We start from the raw sequence: 16,309 nt of genomic DNA, 5'->3' as shown, positions 1-16,309 counted from the left end.
ACATCCCAAAATTAATTAACATATCAGATTAAACAGTATGAAAAACAAATCTGCATGCCCATCTCAATGGATGTACAAAAAGCATTTGACAAAATCCAACACCCTTTCATAATTTAAGAAAAAAAAGAACCCACTCATAAATTAGGAATTTATTAGGAATAAATTAGGAATAAAAGGGAAGTTCCTCACTATAAAGGGTACCTACAAAACAAAAAAAATCCAATTCACGTCATACTTAATGATGACATAGTGGATGGTTTCCCTCTAAGATCAGGTGTAAGACAAGGATGTCCACTGTTGCTATTTCTATTCTAATCTGTAGTGAAAGTTCTAATTAGGACAATTAGGCAAAGAAAGAAGAAATAAAGAAAAGAAAGGAAGGAAGGAAGGACAGGGAGGAAGGAAGAAAAGAAAGGCATTTGTATTGGAAACAAGGAAATAAAACTATCCCTATTTTGCATGACATCATCTTTATGTAAGAAATCCTAAGGAATCCACTAAAAGAAATTAGTTTTTTAAGGTTGCAGGATTCAAGATGAATATGCAAAACCAATTTAATTTCTTGCAATGAACAATCCAAAAAATAAAATTAAGAAACTTTCATTCACAACAGTATCCAAAATAGTAATAAATTAATTATTAAAATAATTAACCAAAGAAATGAAAAACCATTCTGGCTGATGTGGCTCAGTTGGATGGGGTGTTGTCCCGAAACCAAAGGGTTGCAGGTTGGATTCCCAGTCATGTCACGTACCTAAATTGTGGATTAAGTCCTTGGTCTGGGCATGTACAATACCAGGCCCAGGAGCATACAGGAGGCAACCAATTGGTGCTTCTCTCTTGCACTGATGATATCCTTTCTCCCTCCCGTCTCTCCAGAAGCAATAAAGAAATGTCTTCAGGTGAGAATTAAAAGAAAAAGAAAAACCTAACTTGGTAGCTCATTCTAAAATTCATAAAGTCCAGCACTTATTTATGATAAAAAACTCTCAAAAAAGTGGGAACAGAGGGAAACCTCAATGTAATAAAGGCCATATATGACAAACCTGCAGCCAATGTCATACTCAATGGACAAAAACCACAAGCATTTCCCTTAGGATCAGGAACGAGACAGGGATATCTGCTTTCCCCATTCTTATTCAACAGAGTACTGGAAGTCCTAGTCACAGCAATCAGACAAGAAGAAGAAATAAAAGGCATCCAAACTGAAAAGAAGTAAAACAGTCATTATTTGCAGATGACATGATATTGTATATAGAGAACTCTGTAAAGATTCCACCAAGAAACTACTAGAACTGATAATGAATTCAGTAAAGAAGCAGGATACAAAATAAATATCCATAAATCAGTTGGATTTTTATACACCAATAATGAACTATCAGAAAGGGAAACCAACAAAATAATCCCATTCACAATTACATCAAAAAGGATAAAATACCTAGGAATATATTTAAACAAAGATGCAAAAACCTGTACTTGAAAAATTATGAGACACTGAAGAAACTGAAGTACTAATCACTGGGAGCATATACTATGTTCATGGGCAGAAAAAATTAACATCATTAAAATGACCATTCTACCCAAAGCAATCTATAGACTCAATGCAACTCCCACCAAGATACCAAAGGCATATTTCACAGACCTAGAACAAATATTCCAAAAAGACCCTGAAGAGCCAAGCAATCTTGAGAAAGAACAAAGTTGGAGGGATCATACTACCTGATATCAAACTATACTACAAGGCCATAGTAATCAAAACAACATTGTACTGGCATAAAAACAAGACGTATAGATAAATGGGGCAGAACAGAGGGCACCTTTAAAGTCAATTAATATTTGACAAAGGAGGCACAAACATACAGTGGGATAAAGATAGACTAGTCAATAAATGGTGTTGGGAAAATTGGACAGGTACATGCAAAAAATGGAACTAGACAACCTTCTTATACAAGAATAAAATCTATGGGAGGCGGGGAGGAAAATAACGGGGGAAAGAAGGAAAAGGGTCAATAAAGAACATGTATAGAGGACCCATGGACAAAGGCAAAGGGGGGCAGAATTAAGGGTGGGAGGTGGGGTGGGTGTGGCAGGGGAAACTGGTGGTGGGAAAATGGAGACAACTGTATTCAAACATTAATAAAAAATGCTAAAAAATAAAAAAGAATCATCAACAAAACAATAAACTCAAAACAGATTAAACATTTCAGTGTAAGACTCAAAACCATAAAAGTTTTAGAAGAAAACACAGGCAGTAAAATCTCAGATATTTTTCATAAGATTATTTTTTCTGATATATCTCCTCAGGCAGAGGAAACAAAAGAAAAAAAATAAACCATTGGGACTACATCAAACTAAAAAGGTTTAGCACAGCAAAGGAAACTATCAACAAAATGAAAATATAACCAACCCACTGAATGGAAGAACGTACTTGTCCATACATTTGATAAGGGGTTAATACCTCAAATTTATAAGAAAGTAATAAAACTCAACACCAAAAAAAAACAACCCAATTAAAAAAATGGGCAAAGGACCTGAATAGCTACTTCTCCAAAGAGAATATACAGATGGCCAATAGACATATGAAAAGATGCTCAACACCACTAATTATCAGAGAAATGCAAATTAAAACTATAATGAGATATCACCTTGCACCTGTCAGAATGGCTATCATCAGTAAGTCAACAAACAAGTGTTGGCGAGGATATGGAGAAAAGGGAACCTCTGTGCACTGTTGGTGAGAATGCAGAGTGGTGCAGCCACTATGGAAAGCAGTACGGAGATATCTCAAAAAATTTAAAATGAAACTGCCTAATAACTGAGCAATTCCACTTCTAGGTATGCATCCAAGTAAACCCAAACACGGTTCGAAAAAACATATGCACCCCTACGTTCACTGCAGCATTATTTACAACAGCCAAAACTTGGAAGCAGCACAAGTGTCCACCAGTAGATAAGTGGATAAAAAAACCTGGTATATTTACACAATGGAATATTACCTAGCCAAAAGAGAGAGAGAGAGAGAGAGAGAGAGAGAGAGAGAGAGAGAGAGAGAGAGAGAGAGAGAGAGGATATCTTACCCTTTGTGTCAGCGTGGATTGACCTAGAGAACATTATGCTAAGTGAAATAAATCAGTCAGAGAAAGACAGGTACCAGATGATTTCACTGAGTGGGATCAAATGAACACAATGAACTAACAAGCAAAATAGAGACAGACTCAGAAGGAGCAGGCTGACAACTGTCAGTTGAGGGGTATGGGATCAGGGTCTGGGAGAATGGAGGTAGTAACCAAAAAGAAAAAAATGAGAAAACTCATGGATACAGACAACAGTGTGTTGATTGGTGAGAAAAGGTGGGGTAGTAGGGGTCAGAAGAGGGTATGGGGAGATAAATGGTGATGGAAGGAGACTTTGGGTGGTGAATACATAATGCAGTGTATAGATGATGTGTTGTAGAGCTGGGCACCTAAAATCTGTATGACTTTGTTCACCAGTATCACCCCAATAAATTCAATGAATTTATTCAAAAATGAATGAATGAATTAATAAATAAATCATGGAACTGTGAGGGAAGCAGAATCATCAAAATAATCCTGAAAATGACTAACTAGGAAGACTTATTCTTCCCAATTTCAAAACTTACTACAGTTGGACTTCCAGTCAAAATGGCAGCATAGGCAGACATGACTTGCCTCTTCGCACAACCATATCAAAATTACAACTAAAATATAGAACAATCATCACTCAGGAACATCAGAAATTGAGTTGAAGGGAAGTCTGAAAACTATGGAATTAAAGAAACCACATCCATCCAGGCTGGTAGAAAGGGGCATAGACATGGAACAGGATGGTCCTACACCCACAAGGATAAAAATTCAGGAGGGCTATCTCGGGAATGAGGAGTCCCAGCCCCACACCAGGCCCCCCAGCCCAGGGTTCCAGTACCAGGAAGATAAGTCCCCACAACTTCTGGGACACCAAGTAGTTCCTCTTAAAGACCCCACCCACGGACTCACCCCTTCTGAGCTCCAGATCCGGGGTAGCAGCTTCAAAGGCACCAGTGGCATACAGGGAGAAAATGAAGTGTCTGGCATCAAGGCAAGCAGAGGCCATGATCCCTTTTCTAAACCCTCCACCCACAGAGCCAGCAAGCTGATGCCGTATCTGAGACTCCATCAACTTGGCTAACACTATGTGAACCACCTTGGAGATCCCCAAGACAATGTTCTACCCAACTTATGGACCCACCCAAGCTGCTTTTCCATATGAATGATTGCTCTTGGCTCACATTTCACAACTTCCTAAATCCTCTCAAACAAGCAACAGCTGGCCTCAGACTTAGCGCTAGCAGCAGCCAGCATAGATTCACAGCTTGGCTTTGCCTAGAAATCTCCAGATCCGGCACAAGCAGCGGCCATCTCAGATTGCTTTACAGCTCAGGCAGAGTGACCCCAGACAAAACACAGGTGTGGGCTGACCTTGGCCTGCACCACCTGAAAAACACCAGGGCCAACACAACCAATGGACAGCTACAGACCACAGTCGGAGCACTATTACCCTGCCCCTGCACAGCTGATCCTACACAGAAGGCAGAGGTTGGTGGTAAGTGGTCACAGCCAATCCTTGCAGCTGACAGTCCTGGGTAAATCCCTCCCATTGATCTGCTAACAGCAACCAAGTCTCAACTACGAGAGAAGGGTGTACTCAGTCCACGCAAAGGGCACACCTTGAGTACCCAGTTTGGGTGATAGGGGAGGCTGTGCCACTGGACCCTACAGGACACCTACTACATTAGGCCACACTACAAAGACATGGAGTCAAAGCAGCTCTACCTAATACATAGAAACAAACACAGGGAGGCTACCAAAAGGAGAAGACAAAGAAACATAGCCCAAATGAAAGAACAGATCAAAACTCCAGAAACAGCTAAACGAAATGGAGATAAGCAATCTATTAGATGCAGAGCTCAAAACACTATTTATAAGGATGCTCATGGAGCTTAGTAAGGACCTCAACAGCATAAAAAAGATCCAGGGAGAAACAAAGGATTTACTAATTGAAACAAGAACAATTTACAGGGAAATAGCAGTAGAATGCATGAAGATGAGAATCAAATCAATGATTTGGAATATAAGAAAGCAAAATACAACCAATTAGAACAACAATTGTAAAAAAAGAATCCAAAAAAATGAGGATAGTATAAGCAGCCTCTGAGACACTTCAAGTGTTCCAACATTCCTATCATACGGGTGCCAGAAAGAGACGAGAAAGAGCAAGAAATTGAAAATTTGAAAAAATGAAAGAAAACTTCCCTAATTTGGTAAAGGAAATAGACACGCAAGTCCAGGAAGCACACAGTTCCAAACAAGATGGATGCTAAGAGGCCCACTCCAAGACACATCATAATTAAAATGCCAAAGGTTAAAAGGAAAGAGAGCATCTTAAAAGCAGAAAGAGAAAAGCAGTTAGCCACCTACAGGGGAGATCCCACAGGATTGTTAGCCAACTTCTCTAAAGGAACCTTTCAGGCTAGAAGGGATTGGCAAGAAATATTCATAGTCATGAAAAGCAGGGACCTACAGCCAAGATTGCTCTACCCAGCGAAGCTATCACTTATAATAGAAGGGCAGAAAGAGCACCCCGGAAAAGAAAAAGCTAACAGAGTTCATCATCATCAAACCATTATTATGTGAAATGTTAAAGGAACTTATTTAAGAAAAGATCAAAACTATGAACAATAAAATGGCAAAAATTACAAATCTATCAACAATTGAATCTAAAGAAGCACATTAAGCAAACAAGAAGAGACAGAATCATGGATACTGAGAGTGTTTTGATGGTTGCCAGATAGGAGTGGGGTGTGGGCACATAGGTGAAGAGGTGAGGGTATTAAGTACAAATAGGTAGTTACAGAATAGCCATGGGACTGTAAAATACAGTATAGGAAATGGAGTAGCCAAAGAACTTATACACATGACCATGGACATGAACAATGGTGGGGCTATTTCCTGAGCGTGTGGGGGTTTTGGGTGGAAGGGGGCAATGGTCGAAAAACCAGGACAACTGTTATTGCAAAATCAATAAAGTATAATTTTAAAAATAAAAATAAATAAAATAAAACTACAAAGCAACAGTAGTCAAAACAGTGTGGCACTGGTACAAAGATAAACATATATATTAAAGGAAGAGAACTAAAAAACCAGAAATAAACCCATACATCTATAGTCAACTGACTTTTGACAAGGGAGTCAAGACCTTTCAATGAGGAAAGAACAGTTTTCAACAAATGGTAGTGACAACTGGAGAGGAACATGCAAAAAAAATAAAGTTTGCCCCTAACCTCACACCATGTATAAAAGTTTATTTATAAGGAATCATATGCCTAAATTTAAGAGCTTAAACTGTAAAACTCTTTGACGAAAACACAGGCATAAATTTAGCAATACATTCTTATTTATGATACCCAAAGCACAAGCAACAATAACAAAACTAGACTTCATCATTAAAATGAAGAACTTTTATGCATCAAAATGTAACAGAGTGTCAGGCCACATTGCTGGAAAAGGAAGGGGGCAGGGAGAAAACCCCTAGACGGAATTTATAATTAAAAGTGGCTTGCCCTCCTGATGAAGGAAGGGGCTGAGGGAGACTGCTAGAGGCATCGGGCAGCTTGTGACTCTGAAAAGGAAGCCTTGTACCACAGAGCACAGTGGTTCAAGACTTTGCCCCCTTATGCAACATGGCAGCTCAAAGAACAGCAATGGTAAACATGGTCCATAACAGCTCTTATTGGATAAAAAGGTGGACACTCACACTGGCTTCCAGAGCACATGGGATTCTGGGAGAGGACTTTTAAACAGAAGGTGGGAAGACGCTCACTCTTGGTCTCTTGGCAACTCGCCCTTTTGGCTTCTTGGGTTCTTGCTTTTTCTCTGCATGGATGGGAGCAGCAGACTCCGGGACTGCTTGGGGGTTAGCACTCACAGGGTTGGAAACCAGCTTCTGGAAGCAGGGTTCCAAGCTCAGATGTGTGCTGCACTGGGCACCAGCCTTTGTGACCCAATGCAGCACAGCACATGGGCCCTAGACTGCTTTCACTCTCTCACCCTAAGAACAGCACACAGGGGTGTTAGCCGAGAAGTTCCCCAACAATGGAGCTTCCCTTGCACAACGTCTGGAGTGGTTTGTCAGCCCACCCCAGATCCTGAGAGAAAGAGAGAGAGCTGCTGGGAGGCAATAGCAACTATGGCACCAGAGGGAGAGAGCCTGGAACTGTAGAGACAGAATGGTTAAGTAGCAACCTTGGGCTACAGATAAACAATATAGGGAAACTTCTGGACATGGATTTGGACTTAATCTTCCTGGGGGTGGCTAGTTTTCAGTGTCTGGCGGGACAGGTTGGCTCAGAGCAGGAATGCTCCCAGGCCCTTCAAATTGGGAACCCTGTTTCTAAATACCTATTTCGTTCCCTACCAATCTTCATGTATGCACATACATGGTGACAAGTGGCTGGACCCCAGGCTTCCCGTTACAAAAGGACACTGTGAAGAAAGTGGAAAGCCAACTCAGAATGGAAAAAAACAAACTTGAAAATCATGTATCTAACAAGGAACTTGTATTCGTAACATATAGGTTTTTAAAAACTCTTATAATTCAATAACAAAAAGACATGTCCTGGCCAGGTGGCTCAGTAGGTTGCAGCATTTTCCGGAACAAAAGGTTGCAGGAATGGATCCCCGGTCAAGGCACACACTAGGTTGTGGGTTCAATCTCTGGTCAGGGCATGTGTGAGATGTATCTCTCTCTTTCTTTCTCTTTCCCTCTCCCTCTCTCCCCCCCCTTCCTTTCTCTCTAAAATCAATAAAACATATCCTCAGGTGAGGACTAAGAAATAATAATAAGATAACCCAATTTAAAAATAGAAAAACTATCTGAAAAGACTATTCTCCAAATACACAAATGAACAATAAGCATATGAAAAAATGCTCAATATCATTAGCCACAAGAGAAATGTAAATCAAAACTACCATGAAATACCACTTCACACCCACCAAGATGGCTTAAAAAGGGGGGGAGGGGAGATGACAAGTGTCAGCAATTACTTGAAGAACCTGGATCCCTCAAACATAGCTGGTGGGAATGTAAAATGTTGCAGCCACTTTGGAAAATAGCCTGGCAATTCCTTAAATAATTAAACACAGAGTTACCATGTTTACCCAGCAATTCCACTCCTGGGTATATACCCAATAAAATGAAAACATGTCCATACAAACTTGTACATAAATGTAGCAGCACCATTCATAATAATCAAAAGGTGAAAACAACCCCAATGTCTATGGGCACACAAATGGATAAACAAAATGTGGTATACACATACAATGAAACATTATTTGGTCATTAAAAAAAAAAAAAAAAAAAGAAGTACTGATACAGGCTCAACATAAATATAACCTTGAAAACCTAATGTTTTTTAAATGAAAGAAGTCAGCCCCCCCAACCATATACTATATGATTCCTTTCATATGAAAGTCAGAGATAGAAAAGTAGATTAGTGGTTTCTTAGGGACAGAGAAAGTGAGAGCAGAGAATAAAGGAATGGTAGCTAAAGGGTACAGGTTTCTTTCTGAGGTGATGAAAATGTTCAAAAACTGACTATGGTGATGGTTGCATACATCTGTGAATATATGAAAAAAATGAATTATAGACTTTAAATGGGTTAACTGTATGGTATGTAAACCATATCTCAATAAAACTGTTTAAAAAATACAGTAGCCAGCTCCAAAAAAAAATCATATTGAAGAAAATAAAATGCAGATTCAGAGACCAACCCCCACCCCCAATTCATTATTATTCCCTCTGTCCTTACAGCAGTGCCTGTTATTTAAAAAGTATTCAGTGAAATAGAAGGAAGAGAGAAGAAAAAAAAGAAGCAGGTTAAGAAACCAGGCTTTCACTACATGAAAACAGTGCACAATTCTATATACTATATAGTTACCTAGTGTTAGATACAAAAATATCTTCATTTTCACCAGGACATACAAACTACTGAAAATTAAGCTACCAAATAAAATTCTGAAATATCAAGGGCTTCTGTGCAAGGTACTGTTGGAAGTACTTAAATTGTATTAATTGACTTAATCCACACAACCACCCTATGTAGTATTCAATATATATATAGCTGATATTCATTTTCCACACATTCTGATTCTGTAAATTCACCTACTCACTAAAATTTCTGTAGCCCCCAAATACGTATTTGTGGCTCTCTCAATGTCATTTGCAAACATGAGCTGAACTATAAAAAATCTACACCCACACTCCCAGCTGAGGTCAAAGTGACACTGCCTTATTTCAGCTTTCATATAGAAATGACCAAAACGTGGAGACAATAGGGAGCAGTGTAGTGTAACGCAGGAAGTTCCAGTTCTTTAGAGTTGAGGAGAGCTTAAGTCATTTTCCTAAGAACAGAAAACTAATGAATGGACTATATGAGCAAAGTGAAGAAACTGATGGTTGAATGAGTACTTAAAAAGCTAAGAGACATAGAGATGAGGGGAGAGGAATGGGGAGGGGAAGGGAGAGGAGAGATAACATGGGATCATTAAAAAAACACTCAATCCAAAAGAAGCAGAATTGGAAAATGGAAACAAATAGATAACAAATAGTAAGATGACATATTTCAATCTAACCACAATGCCCCAATTACAAGGCAGAGACTGGGAAAAGTCTGGCAGTTCCCCCAAAAAGTAAACACAGAATTATCATATGATCCAGCAATTCCACTCATAGGCATATACCCAAAAGAAATGAAAGAAAGGCAGTCAGTCGTAAGTATATACCCAAAGCACTAATCTGTTGTTCATAGTGGCATTATTCACAATAGCTAAAAGGTAAAAATAACCAAGTGTCCCAACAAAATATGATATATACAATGAGATATTATTTAGCCTTAAAAGGGAATAAAACTCTAAAACATGGTAAACATGGATGAATCTGGAAAACATGCTAAGTGAATTAGGCCAGACCAAAATGAAAAATATTATATGATCCTACTTATATTAGGTACTTAGAATAAGAAAATTCATAGAGGGAGAAAGTAGGGGGAACAGGGAATTATTGCTTAATGGATAGAGTTTATATTTGGGATGAATGAAAAAGTTCTAGAAACAAATGATGTTGGCACACACTGTGAGTATACTTAATGCCACTCAATTTTACATTTAAAAGTGGTTATAAGAACAATTTTTATATTATGTATATTTTGCCACAATGAAAAAAATGGCAGAGATCATCAAATTGAACGTTTGAAAAAGCAAAATGCAACTGTTACATTACCTACAACCACCCCCCCCCCCAAAAAAAACAAACAAAACACTCATTTTAGGCCTGGCTGAATGGCTTATTTTGTTGGAGTATTATCCCAGACACAAAAAGGTTGAGAATTTGATCCCTGATCAGGTCACATACCTAAGTTGCAGGTTTGATCCCTACTTGGGGCATGTATAGGAAGCAACTGACTGATGTTTTCTTCCCTCTCCATCTCCCTCCCTCCCCTTCTGAAATCAATAAAAAAACAACCTTGGGCGAGGATTTTTTAAAAAACCTACTCATTAAGACTTATAGAGCCCCCCCGCCCCCATCAAAAGGACTGAAACCGACCTTGCTAACACTAGTCAATAGACTTGGCTATACTAGTATTGGACAAAGTAAATCTCAGAGCAAAGATTACCAGGGATAAAGTCATTTTATAATGACAAAGGAGTTTATTCATCAAGAAAACACTCCTAAGCGTTCATGTGCCTAATGAAAGAGCTTCAAAATGCAAGGAGCAAAAACCAACAGAACTGAAAGAAGAAATAGACAAATCCAAAAAATTATGGTGGACTTCCACACTCCTATCAGTAATTAACAGAACACGAAGACAGAAAATCAGTCTTGGTCATGCTTTCCATATTCTATCAACCAGCATAATGACACAGAACACTCCACCCAACAACAGCTGAACTTGTATATTTTTCAAGTAAAAATGAGACATTTATCAAGACACCATAAAACAAGTCAGATAAGGTTTAAAAAGATTCATATTATGGAAAGTATGTGCTCTCTGACAAGGGAACTGAATTAGATCAGTCACAGAAAAAATGCCTGGAAAATCTCCCAAATGTTTGAAAATTAACTCTCTCAAATAACCAATCTGCCAAAGAAGTCAAAGGGGATATTAGAATGTATTTGTTACTGAATGAAAATGAAAACTCTGTATGTCAGTATTTCTGGCAATGGAGCTGCTGCAACAGTACCTAGAAAGCAGGTTATGGCAGTTCACACCTATATCAGAGAAGCAATGTACCAAAGCACTGACTTCCACTTTCAGCTTAAGAAACACAAGCTAAACTCAAAGTCTGCATAAGAAATAAGTAATAAAAATAACAGCAGAAATCAGGAAATAGAAAACAGAAAAATAGAGAAAAATCAATGAAACCAAAAGCCAGTTTTTTCAGATCAGTCTAGCCAGAATAATAGAGGAAAACAACATACAGAATACAAGAGAAAAGACAAAATTAGTATCAGGAATGAGACAAGTGACATCACTACATGTTCTATCACTATTTAACGGATAAGAAATACTGTGAACTATTTTATGCCAACAAATTTGACTACTTAGGTGAAATCGACATACCATAATTCTGCCATGTATAATGCGCACCCACGTTTTTGGCCCAAACTTTAGGAAAAAAGTATTTGGCTTCACTTTTTAATTCAATTATTTATTTATTTATGTTTAGAAACAAAACCAATTATTATATTCCAGGGTATTGTTTTGCATGCTGCTATCATTATTGCTTTCTAGAGTTACACTTTTAATACATGAGCATAAATAAAAGAATTTAAAATATTTATATAGATATGAATTAGTACTACCCATAATGTGCGCCCTAATTTTTCCCTCAAAAATTTGGGCAAAGAAGTGTGCATAGTACATGGCAAAATACAGTAATCTGTGGAAGACATAAACTACAAAACCTCATTCAAAAAGATACAGATAATGTGAATAGCTCTATGTCTACTAAAAAAACTGAACTATAGGTAAAAACCTTCCCCCAAAACTTCAAGTCCAGATGGCTTCACTAGTGATTTCTACTAACATTTAAGGAAGAAATAATATCAATTTTATACAAACTTTCAAAATTCTTGAAGAGGGTATATACCACAAAACTCAATCTGAAGCTAATGTTACTCTAATAGCAAAACTAGACAAAGACATTACAAGAACGTAATAAATAAATATACTTTTTGAGCATAAGTATAAAAAGTCTCAAGAAAACTTTATCAAATTGAATCCAATAGCATTCACCAAGTGGGGTTTACCCAAGGAATGCAACATGAGTTTAACATTTTAAAATCTATGTGATTTACCATATTAAAAAACCAAAAACAGAAACCACAGGGTGAACTAAAATTATAAAACATTTCTACAAGAAAAGAAAATCTTAGTAACCTTGACTTTGGCAAATATTTCTTAATACAACACAAAAAGCAGGAATATAAAAGAAAAAATAAATCAAGACTTTATTCAAATTAAAAAACGTTGCTTTTCTTTGCATGACTAAGAAGTAAAAAGGCAAACCACATATTGAGAAAATATTTGCAAAAGATATATTAACATGTAAGAAAACAACCCAACTTAAAAACAGGCAAAAGATCTGAATACACACCTCATTCAAGATACATGGAAGGCAAATAAGCACCTAAAAAGATGCTCGACATCATTTGTCACTAGAGAAATGCTAATTAAAACCGTAACATCTCTACATTGGAATGGCTAAAACTAAAAAGACTAACCGTGCAAAGTGCTTACAAGGAATGAGAGTGGCTAGAACTCTCATCCACTGTTGGTGGGAATGTAAAATGGCACAACTACTTTGGAAAACAGTCTGGCAAGTTTTTCTTTTTAAATAATCACACACTAACATACAATTTAAACATTGAACTCTTAGGTAGTTTCTCTACAGAAATGAAAGCATAGCCCTGGCTGATGTGGCTCAATTGGCTGGAGCACCATCCTGTAAACGGAAAGGTCTTGGGTTTGATTCTCAGTCAGGGCACATTCCTAGGTTGCACATTCGGTCCCCACTAGGGGCGTGTGCAAGAGGCAAGCAATTAATGTTTCTCTCTCACATGGATGTTTCTTTCCCCCTCTCTAAAAAGTCAATAGCATGTCCTCAGGTGAAAGAAAAAGAATACTAAAAGAAATGAAATGAAAGCATATATACAACAAGACTTGTACAGCAGCCTTCATAGATTTTTTTTTTAATAACCAAAAACGGGGAAACAATTCAAACTGTTAGGTAACAGCAAGTGGGGTCCTGATGCCTGCTGTGACCCAGTAGGCAAAATTCCAGAGGCAAAGGTTTAGTGATAAAGGAAAGGAGTCTTTATTCAAAAGCTTCACAGTTTTGGAAAAACAGCTTTCCACATGTGTTAGTCACTTAAGCCTATCAATTAAGGCTAAAATCTTTAACAACTGAGTTTTCCTATCATCCCTTTATTACAGAGATGTCAAACTCATTTTTACTGGGGGGGGCCACATCAGCCTCTCCGCTGCCTTCAAGGGCCGAACATAATTTCAACTCCTTAACAGTCAAGGAGTAGTTACCGTATTTTTTGGACTATAAGACCCACTGGACCGTAAGACACACCTAGGTTTTAGAGAAGGAAAATAGGAAAAAAAACTCCCTGCTCCACCGCATCCCCCCCCCCCAAGCCAGGTAAGCTACATTCAAACTATAAGACACACCCCCATTTTCCTCCCAAATTGGGGGGGTGCGTCTTATAGTCTGAAAAAATAGGGTACATGTATACAGTCCTTAAATTATCTCGTCCCTTTGCAGGCAACTGCAAGGCTGATGTGGCCCCCAGTGAAAATGAGTTTGACACCCCCATTCTTTTAGTTTCAATTATCTTATTTCTGTGGGGTGAGTTAACAAACTGAACCAACAAGATGCAAAAGTTACCCAATTTTGGAAGAATGGCAGGCTTCTGCCTCAGAGCTGGTCCCCTCTAGAACACCTGAAGAAGAACAACTCCTGCCACTCTGCCAGGCCAACCTGATCCTAGGCAGCTCCAAGAGTTCCCATCCAAAACACTGTCCATTGGGAAACACAGGCTGCTGTAGCACAATCATCCAGCATCCCAGAGGAAGAGCTAGCTAAAACCTTTCTTTTATTTCCAATCTTGTAGCCCATAATTCCATGCATTCTGGGGGCATCCAGCCTGTCAATCCCACCCTAGAGTTTACCATTGCCTTGGGCAACCTACCCCCCCTATGACCCCTCCCCTAATACCCCCCAGTGATCTGGTCAGATCTCTCTCAAAATGTTCACCAATCCGGGGAATGAATAAACAAAATGTGATATATGTACAACATAGAATATTATTCAAAAGTAGAAAGAAACTATTGATACATTTAACAACATGGATGAATTTCAACATAATTATTCTGAATGGAAGTGAGTTAGGTTAAAAAGAGTAAATACTGTATAATTCCATCTATATAAAATTGTATGAAATGAAAATTTATCTACAGAGTCAGAAATCAATCAGTGGTTGACTAAAGACAGGCAATAGGGAGGGGTGGCAGGAATAACAAAGAGGCAGGGGAATATTTTAGAGTTGCTGTTTCTTATCTTGATTGTGGTAATGATGGTTTCATGAATAACACATGTCAAATGTATTAAATTGTATACATTAAACATGTGCAAAAGAGGAAGAGGAGGACTTGAGGGAGAAGAGAACAGAGAAAGAAAAGAAAAATCATTCCCCAGGACTAGTATCCAGAATTCAGAGGGGGCAGAGAAAGAGGTAAAAAAAAAAATCGTATGTAATAAAGAATGCTCCCTAGAATTGAAGAACACAAGTCTCCAAACACAGTTAGCCAAGTACTAATAAAAAATAAATTTTAACTTAAAAAAACCTATACTTAAATACATAATCATGAAAACTCACACTATCAAGGATAAAGATCTTACAACATTTCAGAAAGAAAAACAGATCAACTACAAAAGAATGAAACCAGAACATAAAAATTAAAAGCATGTTCTTGGCTCTGACATGTATTAGACAAGAGAGATGGAGTATATTAACTCACTCCTCTGTATTTCAGTTTTCCCATTAACAATAATAACAATAATAAGCACATAGTAGCAGTCATGTTGTTATAGGAATTAATAAATTAATTTGTAAAATGCCTAGAACAGAGCCTGGTAAGTGGTAAACATATGTAAGTGTTGGTTAAATAAATATATCACATTAACATTCAACTTCTCAATAACAATACTGGATGACAGTATTTTAAAAAAAGGCTTTCAAAGTTTTGAGGAAAACTAATTTTCAAACTCAAACTCTATGACTAGCTAGTGATCATAAGGGCATATGTGTGTATAAGGGTAGAATGGACTCAGAAAACTCACATCCCACAGACCATTTCTTGAAAACTGAACTGAGAATAAAAACCAAGGAGGAATTTAAGCCCAGAAAGATCAGAAAACCTCCGACTGAGGAAAGGAATTTAAAAAAAAATATTAAGCAGCAGCTTTCCAGCACGTCTAAATAACCAGGTGTGACAGCAACAAAATAAAGACCTTAAGAATAAGTTTCTAAGAAAGCGGACTCGAGAGAATACCTAATAAAGTACAGTTTGGAGGGGCATCCGTGTAAAAAAGGAAAAGAGAAAGGCAAAACCAAGCAAAGGACAAGAGTTGTACAAGAAGAGAAACAATCACAGTACATAACCTGAATTTGCACAATGACAATAATCAACAATACTATTTTGTTTCTCAGTTATTAACACAAACTTGTATAGTCAAAACCTTGAAAATTTAATATCGGATGCCAACAGGGCATAAGTACAACTCACAAGCTTTGGGTGAAGAGTAGGGGTGGCAGGGCTAGAAAAAATAGTACCTAACTTCAAAAAATAAAAATCAAGAGATACTTTACATAGGAGATGTAATAAAAAATAAAAGCATGTTAAGTTTACCATTAGAAGAAATAAAGATGTGATTTACTATTATTAGGAGGTTTGAGGGTGAGGCTTGCGGGGGTGGGGAGTGTGGCTGCATCAGTGACCAAAACCTCTTCTATCATAGCTAGAATTCAACAATTCAAAATCAGTGAATCAGGTAATAAGGATGAAATTTAGAGAGAGAACCAAAACAGTTAAAAGTGGTTATCATTGGAGAGTAAAAATGCGATGAGATTCAAATAAAGTTAATAACGTTTGATAAAAGTTTTTAAAACAAAGGAAACAGGCATT

The 16,309-nt window shown here is 37.8% G+C and overlaps 1 protein-coding gene across 2 annotated transcripts in view; it reads right to left on the bottom strand.

Moving 5' to 3' along the window:
• The window catches only part of XRN2 (5'-3' exoribonuclease 2), a 115,270-nt gene that overhangs the window by 97,829 nt on the left and 1,132 nt on the right, over positions 1 to 16,309 (bottom strand). The window lies entirely within an intron of this gene.

The sequence above is a fragment of the Desmodus rotundus genome, chromosome 6 (assembly GCF_022682495.2).
Source record: "Desmodus rotundus isolate HL8 chromosome 6, HLdesRot8A.1, whole genome shotgun sequence".
Classification (NCBI taxonomy): domain Eukaryota; kingdom Metazoa; phylum Chordata; class Mammalia; order Chiroptera; family Phyllostomidae; genus Desmodus; species Desmodus rotundus.
This window is presented reverse-complemented; position numbering and strand designations above follow the sequence as displayed.